Source organism: Chenopodium album, chromosome 10 (assembly GCF_948465745.1).
Source record: "Chenopodium album chromosome 10, dcCheAlbu1.1, whole genome shotgun sequence".
NCBI lineage: Eukaryota > Viridiplantae > Streptophyta > Magnoliopsida > Caryophyllales > Amaranthaceae > Chenopodium > Chenopodium album.
Window position 1 is genome coordinate 34,026,341 of NC_137843.1, and position 11,920 is coordinate 34,038,260.

The 11,920-nt window shown below is 33.6% G+C and overlaps 1 long non-coding RNA gene across 1 annotated transcript; it reads left to right on the forward strand.

Moving 5' to 3' along the window:
- Positions 1-1,620: 1,620 nt before the first annotated feature.
- Positions 1,621-2,134, forward strand: LOC145563894 (uncharacterized). The gene is made up of 3 exons (XR_014094661.1): positions 1,621-1,651; positions 1,932-2,026; positions 2,119-2,134. It is a non-coding gene; the product is annotated as an uncharacterized LOC145563894 (long non-coding RNA).
- Positions 2,135-11,920: the final 9,786 nt, after the last annotated feature.

Consider the following 11,920-nt stretch of genomic DNA (forward strand, 5'->3'; position numbering starts at 1 on the left):
GGCTACCTAGGCCAGAACCTGCATATATAAGTTGATCTCTAATGGGTTAAAGGAGTATTAAGGTGGATAAATACTTTGTAGTGTGTTTATAAGAACTATAATTGCTCCATCTTACTGACGTATTTATCACCTCATGAAGTTTGTGAGGCATATGAATTTTCAGGTTCAAGATTGAAATTAAAAGCATAGTCAGTGATGCCTTTTGACCAGCATCCAATTTCTAATGCCCATGTCCTTTATAAGAACTAGGAAGTTTTCATTCAGTGAGGAATACATTTTTGCACCCAAGCTGAATTTTTTTTTTAGATACTACTTTCTCGGATTCTTGAAAACTTAGTATAATCTAGTAATTTATTGACTTCTAATTCCCAGATTCTTTATATATGCTAGTTACCTTTGTAAGCACCTGTTTTCTCTCCATTCTTCTCGTTGTTTTCAGTTAACTAGTCCTACAAAGTTCAGTCATGAATATGGGTGTCCGTAACTCCGTACTTGAGACCAACTTCCAATTTCGGCTTAGAATGTGGTACGAAGAGATTTAGGATTGATTTTCTTTGTTATTAGCTTCTTATTTTTTTTGACAAGAGTAATTTTATTAGCTTCTTATTTCTTATTTAGGATTTTCTTTGTTGTGGTTATAATAATCAAATTTTATTATAAATTTTATCTATTATCTTGATGAAATTATTGAATCTGCTTTATATAATTTTTATTTTTATATTTGTTATTTATTCCGATTTGTGTTGTGGTTTGATTCTCGAATCTAATGTTATATTTTTATGCTAGTTGAGTTGATTTATGATATGAAGTAATAATGTGATACATGTTTAATTTATTGGGTTCCTTATAACTTTCGATATCAATAACACGTTCTACTTTATTGGCAATGGTTTCTAGTCTTATCTAGTTCCTGTATTAGTTATTGTATCTGTTCTAATGTACTCTTGGAGTATACTCTTCTAGTAGTGCTAATTTATGCTCATTTGGAGACATTAGGGAAAGGAGGAGGAATAAATGGGCGTTAAGGCCTGAGATGGAGACAAAGGCAGTATACACCTATATATTTAACAATTTTATTTTTTTTTGTGACATATGTGATGAACGAATCCAGAAGATCCAAACAAACAAAATGATAAATGGCATATAGAAATTGGGAGGGATCAGCTATTGTCAAGGTAATTTAAAATCATATTAAATCCTTGAATGTGACAAATTGAGATAATTCTATTAACTGGTATTGGGTTGATAGTTGATATATTCTAGTCGAACAATGTCCACTTTGATATGAAAATTGTGCCCGTGATAGATTGATTAATTGATATATTATCATAATTGGGTGCATACACTAATTTGAGATTTAAGCTATAATGTTCAATCATTAGCGGGGATATTTTTGCTGTTGTGTAGGCGGTATGTTCTTTCACATAGGGTAGTGCTGAATGTGAGCTGACCTCCCTGGGCCATTTGCTAGGCAGGAGCTGAATTGGGTTGCTATTGCTTAATGTGTGCTTAATTATATGTCCATGAAGGCTATTTTGATCCAGATATTGTGTTTTTCAGAGTTAATTTTGGGTGAGTTGTACAGCCAGTTGAGGCCTATTTCAGAGTTGAGACTTGGCGACGTTTTTCACGCTGCCAATATCATTTCCAGGTGGGTCTTTTCTTTTAAATCTTAATTCTTTTGAGTGACTGTGCTCCATGTCATTGATATACTATTAACTTTGATATGTAATTTTTGATGAAGAGAGGCTCACTTATACCTGTTTATATGTTAAGTATTGGTATTTTAGATTTTTTGCTTGATTACGGTCATTAGCCACTAAGCTAGAAGCTTCTGTTTTAATAGATGTACTGCAGTGTGCGTGTCATTCTTTACTGGCTTTACAGCCTAGTGATTTATTCTAAAATACAATATTTATGATTTTGGCTAGTGATGGATATGCTATGGATTTCACCCTTAAATACATTGTTTTGCCAGCAGTGACTACGAGGGATTGTACATGTTTGGGACGTTGCTACTAATCAGGTGATATTAATAGTTCTAATAAGTTGTTTGTCCTATTAAGCTTGTTCTACATTTTAAGGCTACTGGTTTAGTTTTGTTTTGACTTTTGTCAGTAATGCTAACTTCCCTTGTTAGAGTGTTGGAGAATACAAGGAGCATGATAACGGGCTTGGAGTGGGACTTTTTCGCGTACTGAACCTTCACTGATGGTATCTCGTGGGGATGACTACGAGGTATATAAAGCTAACCTGTCTTTTGGACTATACTTTTGATGATACTGCATATGTATCTTTCATACATAGGGCTTCCTTTTCACAAGAAATTGAATGAAAGATTTCTTACCAAAACCCTACGATTTTAGATACCCTAATTTGAAGAGTGTGAGATCTGATCTACAAGAGGAGTTCGGAAAGGTTAATAAGCAGACTGATAACTCCATCATTGAGCAGGTAAATATCAATTTGGTTTTTTTTTTTTTTCCTAATAATTAAATGATTTTATTGGGTGTAGATGGAACGCATCTTTTTGAAATTACGAAACTTTGAGAAATTACATATTTTGTTAAGAAATTGAGTTTTCTTTTGTGTTTAATTTCATCTTATCTAGTTAAGGTATATGTGGGTGTATGTATTTATGTTGTGTGGTTGGGTTTCATAGTAAAAATCATTGTATATTTCTCTCATTAAAATCGAAAATCTAGCATCTAGATTCTTTTTCTTTGGATTTTTGTGCGTTTATTTTGTTGATTTTTAATTATGTTTAGATGAATATCTAATCTATTGTTGTTTATTGTAGTTTTTGGAGGAAAATGCATGGCTAATTTGGTTTATTTGAATCATTCGTGCTGCTCTTTGCTGCTTATAAATGTTGTTCCCGAGCACTTTTGTTGTTGTGTTTTCGTAGAAGCCTTGTAATTTTTTTTAATTTATTTGTAATTAATGTATACAACATAATTAACATAAATAGTATATGATATAGTTTGTATATCAATTTCGCAAAATTGCAATTTTTTTTCTTTAAAGAAATGGCTATTCGCAACTGGCGTACTCCAGTGCCTGCTGCTAATATGTTTTTTTTTTTTAATTTTAAATAGGATTATTAGCAGCTGGCCTAGTACTACACCAGTTGCAAATAAGCACTATTAGCAGCTGGCCTAGTACTACGGTAGTTGCAAATAAGTACTATTAGTAACTGGCCTAATATTACGCCAGTTGTAAATAAGTTCTATTAGCAACTAGCCAGTGCCAGTTGCAAATAATCTTCTCATTAGTAGCCCCCACAATAGCAACCCCACGTGCCAGTTGCTAATAGTCACTTTTTGTCAGTTGCTAATAGCGTTTTTTCCACTAGTGGTAGTTTGTTTCACAACGAACTTTTACCCAACGACAATATACATGTCTCTTTGTAAGCATTCAAGTGAGACTAAGGACATCACTTCCACAACGCAATTGAGGACATAGTATTTGTTGCTCTATGTGGTGTCTTTCTGGAAAGTAACACATTTCCAAAACGACAAGTGGGAGGAAAATGAACTCGATGACTATCGAGCTTAGCAACAAACTAAAACTGAGAATCTCGGAAGACTCAAAAGAGCTTCATGAGAAAGATTGATCAAGAATACTCCAAAGAAAATTACAAGTGCCTTAAAAGAGAAATCATTACTCACAAAACATCAGAAATGATGGAGTAAGATCAACATAATCAAAGGGTTTTCAAAGCGCCTTGAAACTCAGTGTTTGATTCAATTACCCCATATAGGTATAGAATTCACCAAAATTTTGGATTGAATCCTACAAATTTCTATTAAGTTAGAAATAAACCTAAGACTTACAAACATACTATTTACTATTAGATGGTAAGGGAACAGTGTCTTGTAAATTAGATACAACAAATCCAAATTCCGAATAGTGGTTAGAGGCCATAAAATCCAAAATAGACTCCATGTTTGAAAATTGTGTTTAAAAATTTATTAATTTGCATGAAGGGTGAAAGATCCATCGATCGCAAATAAGTTTTCAAGGAAAAAACTAACATATGTGAAAATGTATATGCATACATAGCTAGATTGGTTGAAAGAATATAATTAAATTCACGGAGTTGATTTTAATAAAAACCTATTCACCAATCGGAATGCTCAAATCTTTTCATGATTATTCTAGCAAAATTGCACATATAAAATATGACAAAATAGATACCAAAACCGCCTTCCTAAAATAGGATTTTAGAAGTGACTATAAAAATAGTCTAAGGGTTTTGAAAATCTAAATAAGCTAGATCTGAAAGCAAGCTTAAGAAATCCATTATAGGATTGAAGGAAGTATTGCATAAAGGAATTGGAACGTTTTTTCTCATAAAGTTAATAAAAGGATTGGCTTATGAATAAACATAGAAATTCTTATGGATAAGAAGTTTAGTGGGAGCAAGAGTCAATCTTGTAAGGTCCAACAAGAAGTTTACGAACTCTGTTATAAATTAACTATCAAATGCTAAATGCTTAAATTTGAAAGTATTTTCGACAATGGACCAAGCTAAAGGCGACACTTAGTATATATTGGGAATTAAGATCTATTGTATAGACTTAATAAAATGTTTGAACGGGTAAAGGAATTTACCGTGGTAAACATGAATTGAAGGACTTTGAAAGACTTTCGACCCATATGTATAAAACTAAGTATGAGCTAGGCTAAATACTAAGTTAAACAAGAAAGACTCTAGCATAGACTTTCAACCGTATCACATAGCAAACAGTTTAGCAAGACTCGGTGAGAGAGGATGAGATAAAAGGTAACAAGAACGGAATAAAATTGAGAATAATTCTGCAATTAAAAGCTTCATGTATGCTATGGAGTTGTCACACAATTTACATGTTTAGAGCATGAGAAGAATAAAATACCAATCAAAAAAAATCTAAGTAATGGATCGTTAGATTATGATAAAAAAACATCCAAAGTACTTGGATAAGTAAAAGGGATGGGTTCTTGATGCAAGGAAACAAATGTAATTTGAGAATTGATCCTTAAACAAGGAAGCCATTTATAAGCACGAGCTAAAATGCGTCGTGGCTTGAGAATGGTAAACATGGACGTGCATCCATGTGTAATGTGCAGAAATTTAAGGTACATTTCCATGATCACAAGTTACTAGGGTATCCTTAATCACTATGACTTGTTTAGAATAAAATCCAAGCAAAGCACCATTAGGAAGTTTACTGAAATATATGTAGAGAATATTGTTGTTGCCTTAAAGGAAATAATAAGAAAGTTTTTCAATAGAAAGTTTGTTGTTGAAAGTTAATTATTGTAGGTTATCAAGTTGAAGATCTCGGATCATGAAAATGAGTGGGAGCCATTACTTAGACAATAAAATCCTGAATCACATATAATCCATAACACTCTAAAATTTTATCTTCTTATTATGAAAGTGATCGATAATGAAGATGCTAGGATTTGCAAAGTAATGATAACTAAGCCTATGCAATAAGTGAACGACAACATTTACAAATGCATGAAAGAAATCTAGCATATTAAATATGGGTGTAATTTCTATAAATGTTTTATAAAGAGTATTACTCTTAAAACATTTGGGAAAACCATTTATCATAAGATGAAACGTTGAAAAGTTTCATAGTGGAATAAAAATTTTACTAATTATTCCACAAAACTATTTAATTGTGTTTTAGAATTAAATTATGAGTCCATTCGATTTGGAGAATATTCAAAATAGGGTATCAAGACCAGTCTTGGATAAATAAACACCTATTAAGTGAACATTGAATATTGTAATCGAAAATTATCCCTAATCGAGGTCATTTAAATGATGGACGATTAAGGACCACTTGAGATTAGTGTGTAGTTTGATTTATAGCACCGTTTCATGTGCTGCAAGGACATGATTGTCATAAATCATTTGCACAGGTATTGGTTTAGAACCATATCGGATCGACCTATGAGAATACTTTAAGAGATTTAAAAATAGTCATAAGTACACCTCTCATTATGGCTATCGAAACCTCTTTCCTCGACCACGAGTATTGTGAGTTTTCTTGTTTGAGTACTAGTCCGCTTTGATGTTCGTCAAACGTCTGCTGTACATGGGGATTATAACAGCAACACTCGGGCGGCTAGGTCCTCTTAGTAAGAAGCTGACATTACCAGACTGGGAATGTCCCCTTACTAACAATAGGGAACATGTCTTTTTTGTTTACAAGGCCTCTCAAAGAGAAAGACTGTGAAAATGCATGGTCGTGCTCAGATAGATTTTTTAGAAATCATTTTCTTATTGACAATCGAACTTGGATTTCAAGAAACACTTCTGGACGTAATAAGGATGACGTATACTCTTAATTTATAGTTCATGAAGAGAGATTAAGTGACATAGGAAATAGGCTATACAAAAAAGCGTACTTGTCTGGAAGGACAAGTGGGAGATTGATAGGAATGTTGTCCTTCGAACAAGTGTATTATTCCGATAGAGGGTTTGGAATTATTAATAAGCTTATTATTTAGTGAGATCTGGTGATCGGAATGCCTAGTTGGAGGCCGCTTCCGATTAGTAATATTAATGTATAATTGATATTACAGCTTAATCTTAACAGAACCCTTCGGATCACACCTAAGAAAACAAATGATCCGTCACAACGAAATAATCCTAAAGGAATTAATGAGTCACTCGAATATTATGAGCAAAGACGTCGGATTCCGAGCTTAAAGCGTCAAAGCCGAACGTCGAATGTCGAGTTGAATTCTAGGAATTAAAGAGACATCACAAATAAGTCAAAACAACATATAAGAAAGTCAAAATGCATAGCCCTAGACTCGTATCGGCTTAGCCGTACGAGGGCTAGGTTAGCGCATGCTGTCGGAAGCACTAGCCGCAAGCCCTGCAAGCCACAAGCATGGGCGTGCTGGTCGAGTGCGGGCACCGTTAGCACAAAGCTAGTAAGGCCAGCAGCCAGCGCAGCGTGCTAGGCCTCTCTAGCAAGTGCCGCACCCAGCAAGCATGGCTTGCGAAGCCTTCTAGCAAGCTCGGCATGGCAGTCGAGCAACCCACAACAGCCAAGCAGCTCGCGTGGGCTTGCGGTGGGTGCTGACAGATTAAGGCCGAGCAGTGCTCAAGCAGCTGCGTGGGCTTGCGGGTAGCTGTGAGGCCCAATTAAGTCAAGGAAGGCCTTGACAAGTTTTCCTTGGTGCCCAATGATGTTGACCGATCATGCCTCCTTGTAATTGGTGGGTTTTGTGGCTCGGGGAATAAGGAGGCCATGTGGTCTTCCTTGTGGTCCTCACCTAACTACTCCCATATGTGTGTCAAGTGAAGTTTGATTATCTTGTCTAGCTATTTAATTTAATTAAGAATTAAACTAATTGCTTATTTTTCTCACACTATCATTTCTCCCACATGGAAAGATGATTGGAATTTTTGGGAGCCTTTTCCTATAAATACCAACCTTAGGAGTTGGGATTATTCACTTGAGTTAAACTCAATATGGCATCTACAAAAGAGAGAAAACCTTTAAGTTCATAAAAACTATAGTAAGTTTATTTTTGGTCTAGCTCGGCTAAACTCTAAGTAGGGACCGGACGGGTCGTGTTGCGGGTGGATTTTCGTTGTAGGTCTACGCACTTGTGGGACTCGAAGCTTTCGAAGTGAAAAGCTAGTGAAGCGCGCATCAAGGGTAATATTGTCTTTCTCTTTATCTTGTTAATTATGCTTATTAGTTATATTAATTGTGAGCGGGTCTTGGGGTCGGGTTTTGTTTCTGTGGAAAGTCGGACTTTCCGAAACCCAACAAAAACTCGGTGGCAATCAGTGAATTTTGAAAACCTTGATGGCATTTGCTGAATTATTAAATTACTCAGTGGTATTTGGTGAAATAGCTGTAAAATAATTACATAAATAATTAAAACCATGAAAATCTCAAAATACATAGCTCTACGATGCGCGAGTGCCTAGCACCAAAGCACATTAATGCCGCACCAAGTATGCACACAACACAGCTCGTACACACACACACCAAGCACATGCACAAGTTAGCTTGCACATCCCCGGCAGCCACATGCAGGCTGCTCAAGCAACCCAGCTAACCTAGAGATGTGCTCGAGGCTTTGTGCCTTGATTTACGTGCTTGTGCCTCTGGTTTTTTTCCAATTTTTTTGTGACATTAAAATTAATTCTAAATTATTTTAAGAACCAACATTGACCAAAAATGAAAATGAAACAAGTGCAACTTAAATAATTTCAATTTCTAGTGCACAAACCAAAATTAATTCATGAACCATTCTTTAACTTATTTTGGAACAACTTGATGCAACAAAATTGAGGGCTATTTTCACAATTAATTTAACTAAACATAAATTAATAATGAGATTTGACAAAATAAAAGGAGTTGAAAAAAAATAAAATAAAATCATCCAATGAAAAATTTTCCAACACCCTAACTTGTGTAAACTAAAAAAAATTGCATCTTACAATATGAAGAGTAATCAAATTTCAATCACAAGATTAAACTTTTAAGACTTTAATCAACTAAAAAATGATTAAAATAAAAAATTAGTTCAACATGGAATCTAGAAAGTTAAGATCCAACCGAATAAACGATTAAAGATTAGATCTTTAACATTTTAGGGGTTTCAAAAATATAAATTCACCATAAACATTCACACTCAAAGCAATTAATTTGCAAAGATGTGAAATTGCAAGTTTATGTGAAAAATGAACTCACCAAATTAAGCACCAATTATTATTTCATAAACATTCTTAATAAGGGTTATTATTAAGGAAATTTTGATTTTTACCACCTTCAAATAATGACATCATTGAATTTACCACCTCCAAAAAAAAAGATTTACTTTACCACCTCATAAAAAATAAAACATCAGTTTTACCACCTAAGCCTAACTCCGGTGACGGAAACCGCCAGTTGGGCCCACCATAAAAGCTAGTTTTTGAAATTATCCCCAAATTCTCTCGATTTCCCTTCTATTTAAACCAACCTTCTTCATTTCTACATCAAATTGTTGAAGATTGAAGTTTTTGTTTGCGATTTTCTTCACAAATCCTTAATTTAAGTGCTTAAAAGGTGCGCACACTCGGCCTGCAGGCTTAGCTAGTGCATATGAGACACCAAGCTAAGCTTGCGGCTAGTGCTTATTTGCGAGTGCTAGTGTTAGCCTAGCCCTCGCATGGCTAGGACATTTTGTGAGGCTAGGACTATGCACTTTGACTTTATTATTTGTTGTTTAACTTATTTGTACGTCTTGTTAATTCCTAGAATTTAACTCGACGTCTGACGTCCGGCTTCGACGCTATAACCTCAAAATCTGATGTCAGAGTACGTATCCTCTAGTTTGACGTATTAAGGCTTTCGGCTTAATTCGTCGACTTAGTTTGGTACTTGGGTGTGACCCGTGGGGTTTAGTTAGGTAAAGCTGTGAGATTAATATAATTAATCTCACTGATCGGAGATGGCCTTTAGTCCAACTTTTCGATCATTGGTATTTACTAAATAATTAACCGCGTAATTGATTCTGAACCCTCTATCGGAATTATACACTTTTCAAAGGAAATCATCCTCCCTTTCATATAAAGCTTTAAACTTACTGTAATTTCATGTAGAAGGGTGTATTTCAAGGTGTTTATGAAGAAACTTAAAGAACTATATATAAGCTTTTGATTTTAATTAAAGGAAAGGTTTTAAAGTGTTTCTTAGTTGGATTTCGAGGGTTTTAAAGTTAGTTAGTATTGCTGTAAATTTAATTACTTGGGTATTGATTGAATTATTTATGTTTGGTTTTTGAGAGGACTTCGTAGAAGGCGATTTCTATTTTATAAAGTGGCCAATCAAATCGTTCACTTAAGGTACGTTCAAGGATTCAATAAGTCTTGACATTAGGAGCACGTTTAAGGATTTGAAAAACTTAAAATCATGATTAGGGAACGTGTGGTTGATTACAATGGTTTGGTAATAAATCTCTTTGTTATTTGTGCTTGAATGTGTGTGACATATAACCTTATGTATGTTGAGCTATCTTGTAAGTAATTTTATATGCATTAACTTGCAAGATGAACTTGGAGGCAAGAAAGCATAAGCATGTGGATTGAATTATTATTATTATTATTATTATTATTATTATTATTATTATTATCATTGTTATTGTTGTTGTTGTTGTTGTTGTTGTTGTTGTTATTATTATTATTATTATTATTATTAGTATTATTATGATTATTATTATGATTATTATTACTATTATTATTATTATTATTATTATTTCTATTATTATTATTATTATTATTATTATTACTCGTTCATGACAATTAAAATGGAATGAGTAAAGGAAGAATTGAAGTTTTATAAGACAAGGTTGAGGATTTGAGGTGCCTTACGCACTTAAGGTGTTTACATCTTACACACCGAGATAGTTTAAAGGATTCAATAATAATGTTGTTTGTCACTAATGATTAAAGAATGGAATTGGAAATTTGAATTGTTTGAATGCTCAATGTTTGATTGATTGTATTATTTTTGTAAATGAGTCATCACCAAGTTAAACATATAAATCACATTTACGTAAAGTGCAAGATGGATGAGCAATAAAACTCTGGATTTGTGCACATTTAGAGTAATGACAAATAGGGGTTGGGGTACACGGGGTATTAGCCGTGTACTTTTCTAGAGGCCATCTGATCTATGAGTCTCTTGTTATCAAATAATTTTTAAAACTATAAGGAATTAGATGAGATATCATACTAGCTATGACCTTAGAGTCGTGCTCATCTTCCATTGGATGTTTATTAATGTTTTCAAAAGGAGGCATGGGGTTTTACTTTTATTATGTTCCAAATTGGAGTATGGGGAGACAACCTTGTTTATTGCTTATTCCAATGATTTAAATGAAATGAAATAATCAATATTAGTTAGAGAAATCTTAGTAATTTTAATAATTGAATCATGTTTTCGAGTTATTAATTAAATTATTTGTGTGTTGTTTGATAATTAGTAGCATGATAGGATTTTTTTTATTGTAATACTTTGCAGCTTATATGTACTCAGTGTTGCTGATTGCGTGCTTTTACGTGTCTTTTTCTTGATCATGGCCTTCGCCTTTCAATGATCCTGTAATGATCCAATGTTTATATTTGTAATATTGGAGAGCAGACTTGTCACAGGTGTTTACATAGTCTGGACTTGCATCAAGGTGGTGGGAATTTGAGTGGAGAGTTACTCATAGTTTATTTCTTTGCATAAACGTTGAATTTATTTAAACTCTGGTTTGACTTATTTACTACTTAATTATTTCGGTTTGAATAAGGGCCTTAATGGTTCCAACTTGTAAGACTTAATTTGGTTTTGCTTATTGGTTATGAAACTTTATTATAACTAAGTTAGTTTTCCAGTACTAATTCTAAATTTGCCTTAACGTTTGAACACGTGGCGGTAGCACGTCAGTAATTCTCTTATATTTTGATTAAAAGTATTCACATGTTTAAAGAGAGAATTATTGGAGTGTAACAGACATCCTTTAAAATACCTAATGGATATTTAACATATCGTTTATAGAGTAATGTTAGTAACTTTTAAATCACCCATATTAAGCTTGGAACCCACAGACGATGGTATTACACTAACACTAGCATCCAAATCACATTATGCTTATCAATGAAAAGATTACCAATATAACAACGTATAGAAAAACTATCGGGATCCTTTATTTTTAATTTTGGTGGAGATTTACTTTATAATAATGCATGTACTACATTCCTCTGTAAAATCTACAATATCTACCTCATTAAAGTCTTTCTTCCTAATCAGTATATCTTTCATAAATTTAGCAAATTAATGAAGGAATCTGTGCAGTTAATTCTGTGAAAGGAACGGTTACCTACAAATTCTTAACAACCTTCAGGAACTTACTAAAATGT